Here is an 18,822-nt window from a genome sequence, read left to right as displayed (position 1 = left end):
TTTCCACTGTGTTAAATGTTGCTGAGGGAGTAAGGAGGGAAATCACATGTGAAGAAACTGAAAGACTGGGTGAACAACGTAGAACAACATCTAATGCAGTGATGGCCCAAAGGCCATTTTACAATGGGTTGAAAAGAAAGTGTCAGATGAAGAAATGGACACATTGATTATAAACATTTTTCATCAGTTTGGCTCAGGAGACTAGAAAAAAAATAGTGCTGTAACCAGTGTGTTTATTTTACTTTAATTGGTTAAATGTGAGTGCTTAATGGAGAAATTTGAGAATTAATAATAGAGTACAACGAATTTTAGTTGAGAGGGAAATTGAACATACTGAAGAGAGAAGGAAAAATTTCAATGTAAGTTTCTGAGTAACTAGGAGAAGAAAGAAAAGAAATATGCGTTGTTCAGGCAAAGAACCTACTTTTCAAAAGAGAAAAAGAAACAATCAGAAACAATTGGTAAGCTCTTCCATTTCAGTATTTCTCTAACTTAAATATAGACAAAAAACAACTAGGAGCCTTTTAAATGCAGATTTGGGTTCATTAGGTCTGAGTTGGGGCCTTAGATTGCACATTTCTAATAGATTTCCGGGTGTTTCTATGCTGCAGTAAGCAGATCACATTTGAGCAGGAAGGCTGTGTTTCTATGTTTGATACTAATAAATGACGAGCTCCCCAGCATCTGGTTGTAATTTTCTATTAATTAGAAATGGCCATCAAACAGTTGGAGAGAGGCGAGTGAGGGTGGTTAGAATAAGAGTGGTTAGAGTGTTGACATAATTTTTCAGAGACCACGTGAGTAGACTGGACTTGAGACATGACAAAATTACAAGCAGTGCATTGAGGGCCTCCCAATTGAGTTGTGAACAATTTATAATAGAACTTGCCTCTGCTGATGGGCCTCTTTCCACATTCTTTGTCCAGAGAAAATGCAAGGTTGGGATCATCCAAGATTAGGATTGTGTGTGGGGATATAATGCAAAACAACAGAGAGTCAAGAACGTATGTTATTACTAAAAAGGTGCTCCAGGTAAACTAAGCCCATTAAATAAAGAAGAAAGTTAAGACTCACAAGTGCTAATGAATTGAGAGCAATAAAGGGATCCTGTTTATAAGTATCATTAAGGTCATATAAGGCCAGATGTTTCTTTTTTTTTTTTTTATTGTTTTTTAGTTTAATGTTTTTTTCTTGATATAGATTTATATGTTGCTATGTAACATAAGCTGATTAGAGTCTAATTCAACTAGCAGAAATTAATTAAGAAGTATAAAACTGGGAAATTCCCATGTCTGTTATGTGCACTAGTAAGGATCAGTAGCCTAAAGACCCACATTGCTGTATTATTCTGCTCTTCTTTATAATATAAAAGGTTGTATTCCAAATTGAGGTCTGTGAGTTCAGTATTCTGTTCAATGAATGACATAAGGTATCGGCTAAAGAACTGCAAGTAGAATACTGGGAAAAGGATAAAACTGGTACTTAAAAAAAGAAAAAAAAAGATTGTTGTCAAAATCAAGTAAGAGTGTTTATGAATGTAAGCCAGTTGAGTAGGATTCAGAGTTCATAAGAAGGCACAGAGTTCATTACCTGCAGAGAAAGTTTACTTAAATTGTATTCAGCAGATACAGCTGGTATTGAACAGGCTACAGGTTAGCAAACCAAACACCACGGATCTGCTAAAGACCACCAAGGAAGCCTGTGGCCCCCTCTTCTGAGAAGCACTGACCCATAAAGACCATGTGTGAGTCAAGCCAGATTGGCCAGCAAAACTAAACTGGGAGTCAGGAGAAAAAGAACACTGCCCAAAAAATTCTTAAACCAAAGGCACCTTAATGATGCTCTACTGCTGCTATTTTAAAGACAAGATTCTCTTGGTAAGAATGTTCTGCTGCTGACATTTGAAAGACAAGACTTTCTTTGTGGAAGGTTTACCACCCAGGGTTTAGCAATATCTTCTCTTGTTTGAAAAGCCATTCCTTCAAAAGAAATGCCCTCCATCCACCACAGAATGGCAAGCAAAATGTGATATAAAAATTATTAATTCATAGCAACTGCAAAATATCACACAACAATCAGGTAACCTTAAGGTAGAATGTTTGTATTGTTAAATTTATTTGGCCTGAAAGGGAGAGTCTCTTCTCTTAAAGTTTGAATATTTATCTCACTACTTTCAAAAAAATGATTAATTTGAGCATAGACAAATAATGGGAGACACCCCTGATCTATATGAGTCCTAAAGCTTTCTTCTAATGTCCTATGCCAAGAACTAAAATTTTTAAAAACATTTTTTTAAATGCATGTGGGTGTCACTTCTGTTTCAATATAACTAGACATTTCATTCAGAAACACCTTGAAGTGTTTTTTTCCACAGCATCTTACACAAGTTTTGTGATTTGTGTCTCTGCTCTTTTTATTTTTTTAATTCTGTATTAATACTTGTGAACTTTGAACTTGTCCAGATGATATTAAGGCATTGGGTTGAGAGCATAGATTGTAGAGTCAGACAGCTGGAGTTCAAACCCCAGTTCTCCTTAGTAACCGGGTTAACCACCCACATTTGGCTTAATCTCTCTGAGCCTCTTTTTCACCCACTTGGCAAGTCGTGAGTGCTATGCAAGTTTTGTTGAAGCAAAAATTGTTACTGGACAAGTTAAACAGAAAGGGATATTTTATTTAAGCCTACTGAAATAGGGGAGAGAGACCAGAATTCAGACTGAGCTCAACTACCCTGAAATAAAAGGTGGGAGGCTTCTTAAGTGCTGTGGTAAGAGAGTGAAAAAGTACTAGAGGAAAGGCAGAGAAGTTGGTCACTGTGCAGAGCATACTGAGTTATTTATGAGTTTTTATTTTATTTTTCTGCATGGTTAGATCATCTTTGTTTATTAAGTGACATCACTCACCCACATTAGGCTGGTACCCTCTCACAGGGGCTACGAGGTAGGAGCTATTGTGTCTGGAAAGGATGACTCCCAGGTCCTTGAGGAAGACATTCTTTTGTTAGAAAACTGGCAGGAGGCCTTAAAAAAGATTTACATCTCAAAGGAACAAAGAAAGAATTTACAAAACAAGTTTTCTAAAGTAAATAAATGCTCTTAAGTCAGGGTATACAGTCAGGAAAAATGTCTATAATATAGTTCCGCCGAGGGGAACATTAAGGTCTTCTTGGTCAGTATCTACTGTTGCTTTAATTATAATCATTATTGTTAAGATGAAAGTTTGAGCCTTCTCCACCTGGTGAGTGAATGCACAGAAATGTATTTTTACAAATTCCTGGGTTGTTATCAAATGATACTAAGATAACATTTTTTTTCAGGATGCCAGCAACGTCTGAATTCCATTCAAAACACTTACCTCTGCTTAGATTTCTCAATATGCGAAATATGTATGAGAATCAATGATATATTGAAACCCCATTTTCTAAACAATTAAACCTAAATAGAATCTAACCAAGGCAGGCTATGTGGCCTGAGTACTACTCTGCTTTTTTCAGCTAGACCTCACTGACCTTTACTTTAAAAAATGTAGTTTATAATTCTACTACATATTGGCAACCCAAATTAAAAGTACAAGTTACATAGAAAGTTCGGCCTTTTTACAACTCCTGAATGAGTGAATTGGATAGAAACAGAAAACAAATTCATGTACTCTGGCTTTTTCACGCTCAGTGAACCTTAGAATCCCAAAACTCGGTAGAATGGGAATCACCTATGGAATATGAGTCTTGGAAAATGAGATGCTTCAGTGTACTTTACTGCTCATTCAAATACTCTTTAAATAATGCATACTTAGATTTCCTTTTGCAGTTTTTTACTTTTATATCAGTATCTGAAACCAAAAGACATTTCACTACCTGAAACCACAGAAGACATTCCCATAGAATGTATCAGACATTCCCATAAAAGATGCTAGAGCAGAAGAAAATTATACTTCCTTTAAAGGAATGAATGCTTGATTATTATTATTTCTCCTCCTAACTCCATTGTTCTTGTGGGCTCATTGGCATTTGATAGGCTGATATTTAATGAAAGGAGGACTTGGATATCTCCTCTTGTCATTCACAGAAGATTAATCTTGCTGTTACAACTTTCAACATCTTTTCTAAGTCTCTTTAAGGTTTCAACTTCTTAGCCTGTCATCTTCCATTATTCTTTCTCAGCAGTGATTACCAAAATTCTCTAGGCTGACGGAGTCACTTTGTTCTTCAGCAGTAAAACAATTACACAAATGATCACTCCATTAATGACTTTTATTCTTCCCAATATTTCCAGAAATTCTTGAGAATAATTCTCAGCACGTTGATATATGGATTCATATCTCCACTAAATTATCAAGCTCTTTTTTTAAAACAGCCATAACTAATGACCCAAAATTTTAACAGGATCTTCCCTGCAAAAGACCCTGATAGTGACATAAAAGTAAAAAAAAAAGGAAATCTAAGTATGCATTATTTAAGAATATTTGAATTATCAATAAAGTACACTGAAGCATTTCATTTTCCAAGACTAGTTAGACATTAAAAGCTTTAGTCAAAACATCCAATTCCTTTAGTCACTTAAAACACATAAGAAAAAATAGAAGATTTAAGGAAATGGAACTTGCAACTAAATAAAATTAGCAGAGATCTGGTAAAATTGTATTTAAACTGAAAGCTTATAGAAGTTTTTGTATTTGTTTGTTTAGAATTTTCTGGCATTTGATGCAGCTAAAATAACTGAAAAGTACCAGAGCATAAATTTTTGATAAATATGTTGTAATGCAGGAGAATTGTAAAGAAGTATATAAAGAAGTAAAATTATTAGAAGATACACAATGTATTATAGTCTTGCTGTATCAGTAAGTATAACCTAAGTAGTTCTGCATAATTATGCCATCTATTCAAATTTTGTAAATATTATTATAACATCATAACAATGTTGAGTTTGGATCTTCAACAGGCTACAAACTACTTAGAGTTTATACTCACTTTTTAAGACATAAAGATTAAGATAACATAGTAACCAGAGGATTTTTAACTAAAATGGAATGCCAGATATAAAATGTACACAAAAATATGGCAAAATATAAGAAGGTGAAACCAGAGCTATTGGGAAAGGGTGTAAATTTGTAGTGTGGTAGAAGAACTACTTTCACTGAGATAAGGCATTAAGGGTGGAAGTAGATGAACATTAATTGGAAGGCAGAGGGGTACGTATTTGAGTCACATCCAAGATACACATTTGCTATGTATAGAAGTATGGGATAGTTTGCAGGAGTGAAGGGGTATATATTAGAAAAGGAGCTTAAAAAATTGTTAAAGGTTGAAATAAATGGGAGGAATTAGAGGAAGTGACAGATACAACCAAAAATTGTGCAGTTTTGAAAATCCAATTGGAAGTGAAACTTTGGGTTTATTATGGAACACATTTCTTAAAAAATGAGATTTTATTTGTTGTAGTTAATGAATTCTGGGTTGGAATTTCACCAGTAAGTGTGGAAGAAGAACTGGTCAAGATGGGGATGGTAAGGAGTAAAACCTTTAATGTTACTGGCAAAATAAGGCAAAACAATATGTGGTATATCCTGGATAGACAAGAAAGTAAACAATAACTGGGGGAAAGATAGAAGAGACTGATAACTGATGACATTAGGGAAGAAATAGAATGAATGGAAGAGAAATGGATCGTTGTCAGAGTGTAAGATAGTAACATTTCAAGCTTTAGTAGTAGGTAGTTTCACATTTGCCTCTTTTCTTGAACTTTTTACTTTCTTATTAAAATTCTGAACTCTTTTCTGTGTTCACTCCTTAACCCACTTTCGTCTGCCAGTAGAAGTATTGTAAAAAGAGAAGCATTATCCAACCCCTTTATCTCTTAAGAAGAACTTTCTTATTTAAATGCTAAAAAATAAAGTGTATACAGAATTACTAAATACCTGTTTCTCAGGAGCTTGGTAGTAAAAGCAGTAGTGATAGCCACAATATCATTTATTAGGATTAATAGGTACACCCTCAATGAAATTAATTTAAATATGATAAATAATGTAGAAAGTCTTTTAAAACAAATTGATAATCTAGCAAGTAATACTTGGAAGGCCAAAAAATGTGACTGAGAGGTAGAAAGAGGGTCAAAGGTGACTGTAACCTTGGGGAATGTTTTGAATCACAAGGAGTTGTCTTCACAAATCACAAGGGACAGAAAGCAAGAAAACATTCAGAGCTTGTCCAATGTTAAGAGTGCAAGAAGATATCCTCTCTATGAAGCTCTGCAATATATGGGGTAAACTAGAAATAAACTCTACCACCACACACACATACACAAATCAGCAAGGGAAATTGCTTGCCTTAGACCTTGCCACATAGTTAAATAAAAGAGAAAAAAAAAATCATTTCCATGAGAAGTTATCCACACTAGATAGTGCTCATATGTGTTTACAGATGAACTTTATGCTCCCCCAAGGCATTCCAAGCTGAAAATTTAGTTTAAAATGGTTTGGGGTGGTTGTACACTCAGGAGTGAAGGAAAAGTACCTCTCAAGAAAGTCACAGAAACTATTGTCTTCATAGAAGCCAACAGACCCAATTTTAAAAATATAAAGCAGCAGGCAAAATTCACCTAATATGCTGGGAAGTGAGTGCCCATGATACAACAACAGGAACATGCACCTGAATTTTTGAAACATGATATACCCCAAATTATACCCACTTTGTTCTATTCACTTTATAAGAGGATCATCTCACAGTTGACTCTGACACTGGCATTTTCGACTCCTTAGATCTGGGTTAAATGTTAGCAATTGCAAAAGGTGTTGGCCACAGGTCACATTTAGGGAACTAATTGTGCTTGGTCCTAAACCTACAGTGATATGTACAGATACTTTGCTAAGAAGCCTATCCCTCATAAGCTCTCATATAGTGGAGAATAAATATTGATATGGTTTGGATCTGTGTCTACACCCAAATCTCATGTTCTGTCATAATCCCTATGTTGGAGGTGGGCCCTGGTGAGAGATGATTAGATCACTGGGGCAGTTTCTCATGAATAGTTTAGCACCATCTTCTCAATGCTGTCCTTGTGGTACTGAGTGAGTTCTCATGAGATCTATTTGTTTAAAAGTGTGTAGCAGACCCCCATCTCTCTCTTGCTCCTGCCTCAGCCATGTGAAGTGTCTATTCCCCCTTTGCCTTCTGCCATGATTGCAAGTTCCCTGAGGTCTCCCTAGAAGCAAGGCAGATGCCAGCATCATGCTTCCTGTACAACCTGCAGAACTGTGAGCCAATTAAGCCTCTTTTTTTTTTATACACAGTTTCACCTATTTTTTGTAGCAATATGAGAAATAACCTAATACAAATATAGACACAGTAAAGTCAAAGTGAGCATTTTACCTAACAATACAGGTGCTTTAAATTAAAACAAAATATAAACATGTCTTTTTTTTCACGACTGCTCACATAAAGTCAGCCCCTTGCTTTCCTAGAACCTCTGAGTTAGGTTACTATAGTTTCCTTTGACTATAGGAAACACACTGCAGTGAAAAAATTGAGTGAGTACATCCCACTGCTTCTCTTTCCATAAATATAGAAAATAGAATTCTATTTCTGCAGAATATTTTTAGGTACAGTATTATCTGTCCCGATGCTCCATCTTGCATTCTGGTATCTATTCTTTCATAGGACACCACCAGATTAATAACATGAGTACTTCAGGCTCAATTCTTACAGCTTTCTGTTTTCTTTATCTCTTCCCCAGATCTGGTGCTAACCAAAATCTAAGGTATTAAACAACAGAAAACTATAGCTTATCATTGCCATAGTGCTTTGGCCTGACAAATGAGAGTTTCTTATTCAGCAGTCATGGAAGAAATACAAGCATTTTTAGAAATCATTTAAAATTACAGCTTAGGCCTTACATAAGCTACATTTAGTAGCAGACACTTTTCATGTCACTGGACCAATGAACTTACATCTGCAATGTGATTCTCCCCAATAAGAGTTTCCAGTAATCATGCCCAACTATGTTTTCAATTTTGAATCCTGGGACGCAGAACAATATATAACATGTCAGAATGTTTCTACTTTTCAATGATGAAGCTCAGAGTAGAATAAGAGAGCAGCTTTTTAAACTTGAGGAGAAAACCTTGCTCAAGCTCATATTTTAATATATGGTAATTGTATTGTTTCATTAGAAATACATTTAAAAAACTCATTTTCATTCACAAAATGTGGTTGAGGGGATTACCTGTTTTTTTTGTCAAATGTTGTCGTGAGTTGAAAGGAGGAAGGATACTCAGAAACTCAGATGGCTCTATTGCAGATAAAATTACTCTCTTAAAATTCCAGGATCAGGTATATTTTTACTTCTGAGGCTTGCATGCACATATAATAATCCAAGAATTATTATAAGAGTAAGAATTCAAATCATTCCCTGATTTGAACTGATGAAACTTCAAGCTGCCCATTTTTACTACAGAATGAAAGTTCTGCCTTATGGTGATGATTGATGATGGCTAATACAATGTCCAATTATTTTAAAATGCCAAAAGCCACATTAATTTGGGTCCTACACTAGGATGAGTACTAACTAATTCCTCGGGAGAAATGTTCTGTGCCTGAAAGTTATAGGTTTTTAGGTTATTTCTTTTAATGGCAAAAATCACAATTACTTTTGTACCAATATAATATCAAATGTCCTTCCTTAATTATTGTGTCATTACAGTAATGGCTTCACTGACTGAATTAGTCTAACCCAGGAAAAGAATAATACTGCTTTTTCTGCCATTCTGGGCTTCTGTAATTTTCAGAGTGCTGCACAGCTCCCCAAAGTAATTAAGAGGTACTTCAGGGGCTGCTTAATAATGAAATAGCCCCTGAAGAAGGTGAAGCTCCCACCCTTTACATCCTACCTATTGTGTCAACACACCATTTTTCTATCTGATTCATCTGTGCAAGATGTGCTTGGAAAAATTTTCTTAATTGCAAAAATAGAAAAAAAAATGTGAAAGCCACTGCTCTAAATAGGTGATATTTTGGTATAAATTATCTAGATGATCACAATTGTGCAGATCTCATTTTACACATAAATGAGAAGCTTGGAAAGTTTTGTGCATAAATGACAAGTTTTGTCTAAAACCATAACAACCAAACAAAACAGCATTGTTATTGTTCCTGAGCTGCCAAAGATGACCTACTGTGCCTGGTGGGAACATGTTGTAGGCATATGTGCAAATACCTCATACCATGCAATTAAGATAATGTGAGCCTGCACATACAGGAATGCATAATAGCAAACTTTGCACTAATGTCTCTAAATGTGTCAGAAGTGCCAGTTGAGTTTGATGACGCTTACTGATTTCTGTCTTCTGGTCAAGGATGATGATACAGATTTTTTTTTTATTTTCACTTTTTGGTTCTATCAAAGGTACAGATGGATTTGTAGGTACTCTCGGAGTGAGTTTAGCATATGAGCACGGTCTCTTGCAACTGACAATGAGACATACTGTGTAAGAACTTGTCTGAATCTTTCCCAAGCTGTTGTCCAGATTTCATGGGATCTTGGAAGACATATGCTCCCAAATCAATTTGATGTTCTTGATTGCTAATGTTTGCTTTATGGCCTTAACACTAAACATGTGTATATACATGTGATCACGTAACAGCCTAATGTCTCTGCATTTGTGCCGACTGTCAAACAGTACTTAATTCACCTAAAGCGTTTTTTCCTGTGAGACAAGTCTTTTCATCTTCACAATTTTGAGATAAGGGAATTGGAATAAGTTGCATTTGTAGATTTAAGAGGCCACTTTTGATTCCAAGGATCTTTTGAGAAGAGGAAGAGTACAATATTCAACTTGCACTGATACACGTTAATGAAGAAAATCTGTCAAAGGCTATGTGATTTATCTCACATACAGTTATTTACATTATTTACTCCTATAAAACTACCAGCAGTGATTCATGTTATGTGCAATACCAGAGAGCAAAATATTTTAAATAGTGTTACACTGTAAAACTGCTTCACATTTTAAAATATTTTATTTTTAGAATCTTTTTTAAACAATTGAATTGCACTTGCTTTTCAGCTCACCTCCCAATTTTTTCCCATTTCCCTTTTGACTAATAATATTAAACACCATTTTTGTTATGAAGAAAATATGTAAATATTGAACTACATATTTTTAATTTTTCTCTTTTTAGAATTAATATGAGTTGCTTTTGTACAGGATTAAAAATAAAAGTAAATTGTTGTATCTTACTTCTTTGATAGCTTTGACCTTGAAATCAACTTCAGACTTTTCTGGTAACACGGAAATATATGAGAATCATATAAAGTTGTTATCTTAGTCTGTGACAAATGTTTACCTAAAAGATCAAAGTATATTTTTCTGTAATAAAATAGTGTTTTGTCTTTTGGGAAGAAAAATTAGAGATGTAAAATTAGTTGATTTCAATGTGTTCTGTAAGTTTCCCAGAAGAATTCAAAACTTAATGTGCATTTTAAATGCTTTAAAGATATTGAAAGACTCTTAGATCCCTTTATCTAAGCCCCAACACAGTCATTTTCATCATTTTTTCCTATTCTTTATCACTACAAAAAATAAGCTTCACCTGGTTTTCTGTTTCTTCTTTGGTTTCTGTCAGTTGCAAATATTTCTAATGATTTCATATTGCCTATTTTACCTTTATTTATAAAAAAATTGACTATTATTTCTTCTTCAATATAAGTGAATTTCATCTATTTAAATATACCTGATGATTTTATCTATTAACTGAGTACAGGAATCCTCAATGTTAAGTTCTGAATACATTTCATACCCAATTAACCTAATTTTACTTTGTCTCTGAGATCAAATCAGTGATATAATATTATGCTTCATTTCACTGAAAGCAGAATAAAGGGAAGATTCAATATGCTGTAGTATATTTATTGTATCCATGTGGACATAATCTAAGTCTTTACTGAGAAATAAGGTTCATCAGATAACTTGTCAAATTATCTTTTTCTGATGTTGCATCATTATTTACATGCTGCTAAGCAAGAAAACATGGTATGCAAACCTCCACATCTTGTTTCTTCATTTGTTCATTTGTTTATTTATTAATTGAGCACCGTTAAGTGCCACACACTGCACAAGACTCCGGAGACATGTGGGTTATGTTTTCTACTCTTTTGGAATGAAGTTTATACTCCTGGTACCATCATTTGTTAGTTATGTGACTTGATCTTTGATCTTTTTTTGGTTTCTTGAGACAGAGTCTCGCTCTGTCACCAAGCTGGAATGCAGTGGCATGATCTCAGCTCACTACAACCTCAATCTCTGGGTTCAAGTGATTGTCCTGCCTCAGCCTCCCGAGTAGCTGAGACTACAGGTATACACCACCACACCCATCTAATTTTTGTACTTTTAGTAGAGACAGGATTTCACCATGTTGGCCAGGAGGGTCTTTATCTGTTGACTTTTGTGATCCACCTGCCTCAGCCTCCCAAAGTGCTGAGATTGCAGGAGTGAGCTACCACACCCGGCCAATCTTTGATCATTTAACTTTTCTCTGCCTCACTTTCCACACTTATAACATGTGAATCATAATTTTGTTGAAAATATCAATTTGGTAGTTGAGAAAATCAAATGACTTAATACACAGAAGTGTTTGTAATTTGTATTGGGCAGTAGAATGTTAGCTCCTAATGATGGTACATGTTCATCATCCCTAATTTGAAAATCCAAAATCTAAAATGCTCCAAAATCCAAAACTTTTTAAGTGTCAACATAATGTTTACTAGTAGAAAGTTTTACACCTGACCTTATGTGAGGGGTAAAGGTGCACAATACACAATTCACTTAATATCGACAAGAGAAAAAAGACCCTTGTGGCCACCTTCAGTTGCAATATTTCTTTTCTGCACATGCCCAGATTTCCCCATGTAAGCATGCCCCAAAAGGGTCATAAAATGGCACATGTCCATGATGCATGCACCAATAAGAGTCTCCCCATGATACACCAGTTTGAGCCAAGACCTACATGCATTAGTCACTGTTTTTGCTTATTATCTGCTCTGTGATGTAAAGATGTTGTTGAAAACATCAAAACGGCCTGCAGATATCCCAATGAGTGAGAGTGACAACAAAAAGCAGAAGAACTTACCTTTATCTATAGCACCAAAAGTCAAGTCATTGCAACTGGACAGTGCTGTAAGTGTGAAACATCTTACAGAAGAGTATGGTGTTGGAATGACCACTGTATATAACCTGAAGAAACGGAAAGATAAACTGTTGAAGTTTCATGTGGAAAACAATGAGCAGAAGTTAATGAAAAAATAGGAAAACACTGCATTAAGCTAAAAAAAAATGGAGATCTTGATCATGTATTAAAAGAGTGGATCCATCAGTGTCACAATGAGCACATAACAATTATATGCTGATCGTGAAATAAGATCTATCATGATAAACTGAAGGGAACCATAAATATTCAACAGACTGATTGCAGAAAATTAAGAAAAGAACACAAAATTAAGTTTTTAAAGATTTGTCTTGATAAAGCATCAGCTGGTCACATAGCAGTGAAGAAATTCATTAATAAGTTCGCCAAGGTCATCACTAATGAAAACCTGTTGCCAGAACAACTCTATAATGCTGACAAAACATAACTGCCTTGGTGTTATAGTCCTAGAAAAAACATTGACTACAACTGTTGAGATAGTCCCTACAGAAGCTTAAAATGCCAAGAACAGAATAATTGTGCCAAGATGTGTCAATGCAGCAGGAAAGCATGAGTGTATACTTGCCTTGTCAGGCAAAATTTTGAGTCCTGTTTTCAATAAGTGACTTTTTTTACAGACATTATTATGCTAATAGAAAAACATGGATCACCAGGGACATCTTTTCTAACAGCAGATTAAGCTTACATCAGGGAAGCTGAACTAGATGATGACTAAAAGATTGTGTTATTCCTTGACAACTGTTCTGCTCATCCTCCAGCTGAAATTCTCATAAAAATAATGTTTATGCTATGTACTTTCCCCTAAATGCATTTTATTAAGTCATTCATGTGACCAGGATATCCTACTGTGAATATTGCTGTAATGAACATGGGCATGCAAATGTCTCTTTGAGATAGTTTTGTGGGAACACATTAACTTTTAAAACTTCTCATTAAGGGAAAGAACAAAGTAAAAAGGCAACCTGTAAAATGAGAAAAATATTTACAAATTATATTTCTAATAAGGGGTTAAACTAATATCTAGAATAAATGGAACCTCTTACAACTCAGAAACAACAAAAAAGTCTTAATTTTTTTTAAAAAAGAAAAGAATTTGAATAGACATTTATATATTTCTCCAATGAAGATGTCCAAATGGCCAGCAAGCATATGAAAAAATATTCAACATCACTAATCATAGGAAAATGCAAATATAAACCATAATGAGATATCATCTCATACCCATTAGGATGGCCACTATCTGCCCAAATCCCTTCAAAAAAGGGAGAAACAGAGAGAGAAAGAGAGAGGAAATAACAAGTCTGAAGACATGGAGAAATTGAAAATTGGAACTCCATGGTACACTGTTGGTGGGGTTGAACATTTTTATAAATCCCATGGAAAACAGCATGGAAGTTCTCCAAAATGTTGAAAATAGAACTATCATGTGATCTAGCAATTTCCTTTCTGTGTTGCAGTTTTAGGTAAAATGGGTATATAGATTTCACTGGGAGGTAATATTTAAGCAACAACTTGAAGCCCATAAAGGAATTTCCTATGAAGTTATCTGGGAGAAGAGCATTTCAGCAGAAAGAACGGCTAGCTAGATGTTAAGAGGAGAAGTGCATCTGGTATATGAAAACTACTAGTAGATTAGAGTGGCTAGAGAGATTTACAGGGTTAGAGTAATAGTAGGTGAGTTCTGAAAAGGAACAGACAATGCAGGGTGAGGTTAAGGCAGAAAACTGATGTTCCTTTGAGGCTTGTTCATGGTACAGTTTTTTGGACAGTTTCTGTGTCATCTATGAGAGTTGTATCAGACAATCTTAAATGAATGTTTTCTTGAGGGTTTTCTGAAATACAGGTACAGAAATACAATTCCTAGTAAGGACTCAACTCCTAATCTCAATTATTATACTTCCTTTTTATTTGATGAAGTGGTAACTTCCCTAGATGTCCATTCTAGACGTTACAAAAAATGCAATAATTGTACTTTAATATCTTTACAAATGCCGAAAATTTTCTGAAAATTAATATATTGGACTCTAAGGGCTTCAGATAAGAGATTAGGCACCCACTGTGGTGGCTCACACCTGTAATCCTAGCACTTTGGGAAGTAGGTGGATCACATGAGGTCAGAGGTTTGAGACCAGCCTGGCAAACATGGAGAAACCCTGTCATTACGGAAAATACAAAAATTAGCTGGCATGGTGGCATGCGCCTGTAATTCCAGCAACTCAGGAGGTTGAGGCAGAAGAATCACTTGAGCCCAGGAGAGCTGAGATTGCCACTGTAATCCAGCCTGGGCAACAGAACAAGACTTTGTCTAAAAAAAACAAACAACAACAACAACAAAAAAACAAGATTAAGGATCTGTAGTATGAAGTCTGAATTATTTTACTCCTTCTCTGGGACTGAAATGAAATTTGGCAATTATGTTTACCCCTCCACATTTATTTTCTAAGAATCTCGGTTTAAATACACATTTTTAAACTTGTTTTTGGTTATAAACTACATTAATTTAAATCATAAAACCAACTTAAATTTCTAATATATATGATATTATAAAAGATTCTGTACATAATGATGACAGTATTGAATATAAATTCCTGCCAGACCCAGTTTTATCCCACTCCAGGGCAAAAATTTATGCACCACTCAGTTACTGACCTATTGAGAAGCTGTATTAGGAAGTGTTTCCTTTTCAATGGCTGATCCTAGTTGTGCTTCTGGAGGTCAGACTAGAGCTAGAATACATATGTTTGTATCTTCACAGTGTCTGTCCTGTTTTCCACCTTCTTTTGAAGAATTTATGACTGCTCTTCTTCATTGGTTCCCTAGGCATATATTCCAGACCCCCTATCAGACCCCTATCTGTCTGTTAGGGCTGGATCCCTGTTCTGAATTACATCCAGTCCTTCTGGGAGCTTGAACCCTTACCCAGGGTCTGCAAGTTCCCTTGCCTTCAAAACATGAACGCTTCTCTGCATAGTCTAGCTAGAATATTTCTCTAAGAAGATTTCTAGGAATTGTGCTGTCAACTACCACGTTAATAATTTTACTTTTGTCCAGGGTTCCACTCTGATGCTCTCTAACCTGCTTAGATTTCCTTGGAGACGTATACAAACTCATGTTTCATTCAAGAGCTCTGATAGTTAATACACTCAACTTGATTGGATTGAGGGATGCAAAGTATTGTTCCTGGGTGTGTCTGGGAGCTTGTTGACAAAGAAGATTAACATTTGTGTCAGTGGACTAGGAGAGGTGACCCACCCGGTGAGCACCATCAGCTGCCAGCGCAGCTAGGATAAAAGCAGGCAGAGGAACGTGGAAAGACTAGACTGGCTAAGTCTTCTGGCCTCCATCTCACTCCCACACAGGATGCTTCCTGCCATCAAACATCAGACTCCAAGTTCTTCAGTGTTTGGAATCTTGGACCCAAACCAGTGGCTTGCCAGGGGCTCTTGGGCATTTGGCCACAGACTGAAGTTTGCACTATTGGCTTCCCTACTTTTGAGGTTTTGGGACTCAGACTGGCTTCCTTGCTCTCCTCAGCTTGCAGACGGCCTACTGTGGGACCTCACCTTGTGAGCATGCAAGTAATAATCCTTAATAAACTCCCTTGTATATACAGCTATCCTATTAGTCCTGTATCTCTAGAGAACCCTAATGCAAGAGTGATAATAATCCCAAAGTAAGAGAATTCCTTGCATTCTAAGATTTCTCTATTTCTAGTTTTCTTTCTTTCTCCCATCCTTTGGAGAATCAGCATGCTATTGCCCTAAAGTAACATGTTTTGATTCACACACATTTTCAAATAAGATCTGGGAGTTAAAGATTTAAAGCCTCTCACAAAATTTATATGCATTTTTTCTGTTTAAGTATTTCTAAATCTCTAATAAGAATGATGTTTTTTCTACAAGAGTAACAACGTATGAGGCAAAGTGATCCAATAAAGGTTAAAAAAAATGAGGATATGTCTGACAGAACCCATGTTACTTTAGGGTATATATATAAATATATATATATATATATATATATATATATATATATATATATATATATATATTTTTTTTTTTTTTTTTTTTTTTTTTTTTTTTTTTGAGACGGAGTTTCACCCTTGTTACCCAGGCTGGAGTGCAATGGCGCGATCTCGGCTCACCGCAACCTCCGCCTCCTGGGCTCAGGCAATTCTCCTGCCTCAGCCTCCTGAGTAGCTGGGATTACAGGCACGTGCCACCATGCCCAGCTAATTTTTTGCACTTTTAGTAGAAACGGGGTTTCACCATGTTGACCAGGATGGTCTCGATCTCTCGACCTCGTGATCCACCCTCGGCCTCCCAAAGTGCTGGGATTACAGGCTTGAGCCACCGCGCCCGGCACTTTAGGGTATATTTTATAGTGACATATTACAGTAAGATTAAACTTGATGTATATTTCTTTAACCTATGTTGTCATTGAAAATATTTATCAATTTTGAAAAGAAAGTATGATACAAATTAACTAAATACATTGTCAAGCTTAGGTTATGGCAATAAGGAAGTTATTTTATGTGAGGATGGTAGAGTAGCCAACCTGAATAAAATTAATTTCAAGATCAATCGTATTTTTAACAAAACTGTTTTTGCTCTTGTCCTAATATGCACTTTACATCTCAGAGAAACATGATTTTCAAACTGATTTTCTCACTATGAAACTTAGTTTGACATCCTAATCAGAATATAGTTAAAATCTCACCATGTTAACAATTATTATTGGAGACGTTATTGTTAGTTTTTAATTTAAGTAAGTGTGTGGGAATTGGCTGGCCTGTGTCTGGGACCATACACATTTAAGAATGTGTGACCACCATGCACATGAATGTTCATTGCAGCACTGTTTACAATAGCAAAGACCTGGAACCAACCCAAATGCCCATCGACGATAGACTGGATAGGGAAAATGTGGTACATATACACCATGGAATATTACTCAGCCATCAAAAACGATGAGTTTGCGTCCTTTGTAGGGACGTGGATGAACCTGGAAACCATCATTCTCAGCAAACTGACACAAGAGCAGAAAATCAAACACCACATGTTCTCACTCATGGGTGGGTGTTGAACAATGAGAACACATGGACACAGGGAGGGGAGCACTACACGCTGGGGTCCATTGGGGTGAAATGGGGGAGGGATGGGGATATGGGGAGGTGGGAAGAGGTAGCATGGGGAGAAATGACAGATACAGGTAAGGGGAAGGAAGGCAGCAAACCACACTGCCATGTGTGTACCTATGCAACAATCTTGCATGTTCTTCACATGTACCCCCAAACCTAAAATGCAATAAAAAAATTAAAAAATAAAATAAATAAAATAAAATATAAAAGTAAAAAAAAAAAAAAAGAATGTGTCACCACATACACCCTCTCAAAACTAAACTAGGAAGAGGCCAAATACCTGAATAGAGCAATAACAAGTTCTGAAATTGAGGAAACAATTAATAGCCTACCAACAAAAATAAGTCCAGGACCAGACGGATTCACAGCCAAATTCTACCAGAGGTACAAAGAGGAGCTGGTGCCATTCCTTCTGAAATTATTCCAAACAACAGGAAAAGAGGAATCTTCCCTAACTCCTTTTATGAGGCCAGCATCATCTTGATACTAAAACCTGGCAGAGACACAACAAACAAGAAAAATTTAGGCCAATATCCCTGATGAACATCCATGTGAAAATTTTCAACAAAATACTGACAAACAGAATCCAGCAGCTCATCAAAAAGCTTGTATACCAAGTATATATCAAGTCAACTTCAACCCTGGGATACAAGGCTGGTTCAACATATACAAATCAATAAACATAATCCATCACATAAACAGAAACAATAACAGAAACCACATGATTATCTCGATAGGCACAGAAAAGACCTTTGAAAAAATTCAACAGTCCTTCATGCTAAAAACACTCAATAAACTAGGTATTGATGCGATGTATCTCAAAATAATAAGAGGTATTTATGACAAATCCACAGCCAATATCATACTAAATGAGCAAAAACTGGAAGCATTCCCTTTGAAAACTGGCACAAGACAAGAATGCCCTCTCTCACCATTCTTATTCAACATAGTATTAGAAGTTCTGGCCAGGGCAATCTGGCAAGAGAAAGAAGTAAAGGATATTCAAATAGGAAAAGAGGAAGTCAAATTGCCTCTGTTTGCAGATGACATGATTGTGTATTTAGAAAAACCCATCATCCCAGCCCAAAAACTGCTTAAGCTGGTAAGCAACTTTAGCAAAGACTCAGGATTCAAAATCAATGTGTAAAAATCCAAGCATTTCTATACATCAATAACAGACAAACAGCCAAATCATGAGTAAACTCCCATTCACAATTGCTACAAAGGGAATAAAATACCTACAAATATAACTTACAAGGTATGTGAAGGACCTCTGCAAAGAGAACTACAAACCACTGTTCAAGGAAATAAGAGAGTACACAGATAGATGGAAAAAAATTCCATGCTCATGGATAGGAAGAATCAATATTGTGAAAATGGCCATATTGCCCAAAGTAATTTATAGATTTGACACTACTTCTATCAAACTACCATTGATTTTCTTCAGAGAATTGGAAAAAACTACTTTAAATTTCATACAGAACCAAAAAAG

At 35.8% G+C, this 18,822-nt stretch overlaps 1 pseudogene; it reads right to left on the bottom strand.

Moving 5' to 3' along the window:
• The window catches only part of LOC120367749 (transcription factor IIIA pseudogene), a 64,936-nt pseudogene extending 49,774 nt beyond the window's left edge, over window positions 1-15,162 (bottom strand).
• Between the last annotated feature and the right edge of the window lie 3,660 nt (window positions 15,163-18,822).

This window comes from Saimiri boliviensis, chromosome 3 (genome assembly GCF_048565385.1).
Source record: "Saimiri boliviensis isolate mSaiBol1 chromosome 3, mSaiBol1.pri, whole genome shotgun sequence".
Taxonomy (NCBI): Eukaryota; Metazoa; Chordata; class Mammalia; order Primates; family Cebidae; genus Saimiri; species Saimiri boliviensis.
Note: the sequence above shows the minus strand (reverse complement) of the source record. Positions and strands in the feature narration are given on the sequence as shown.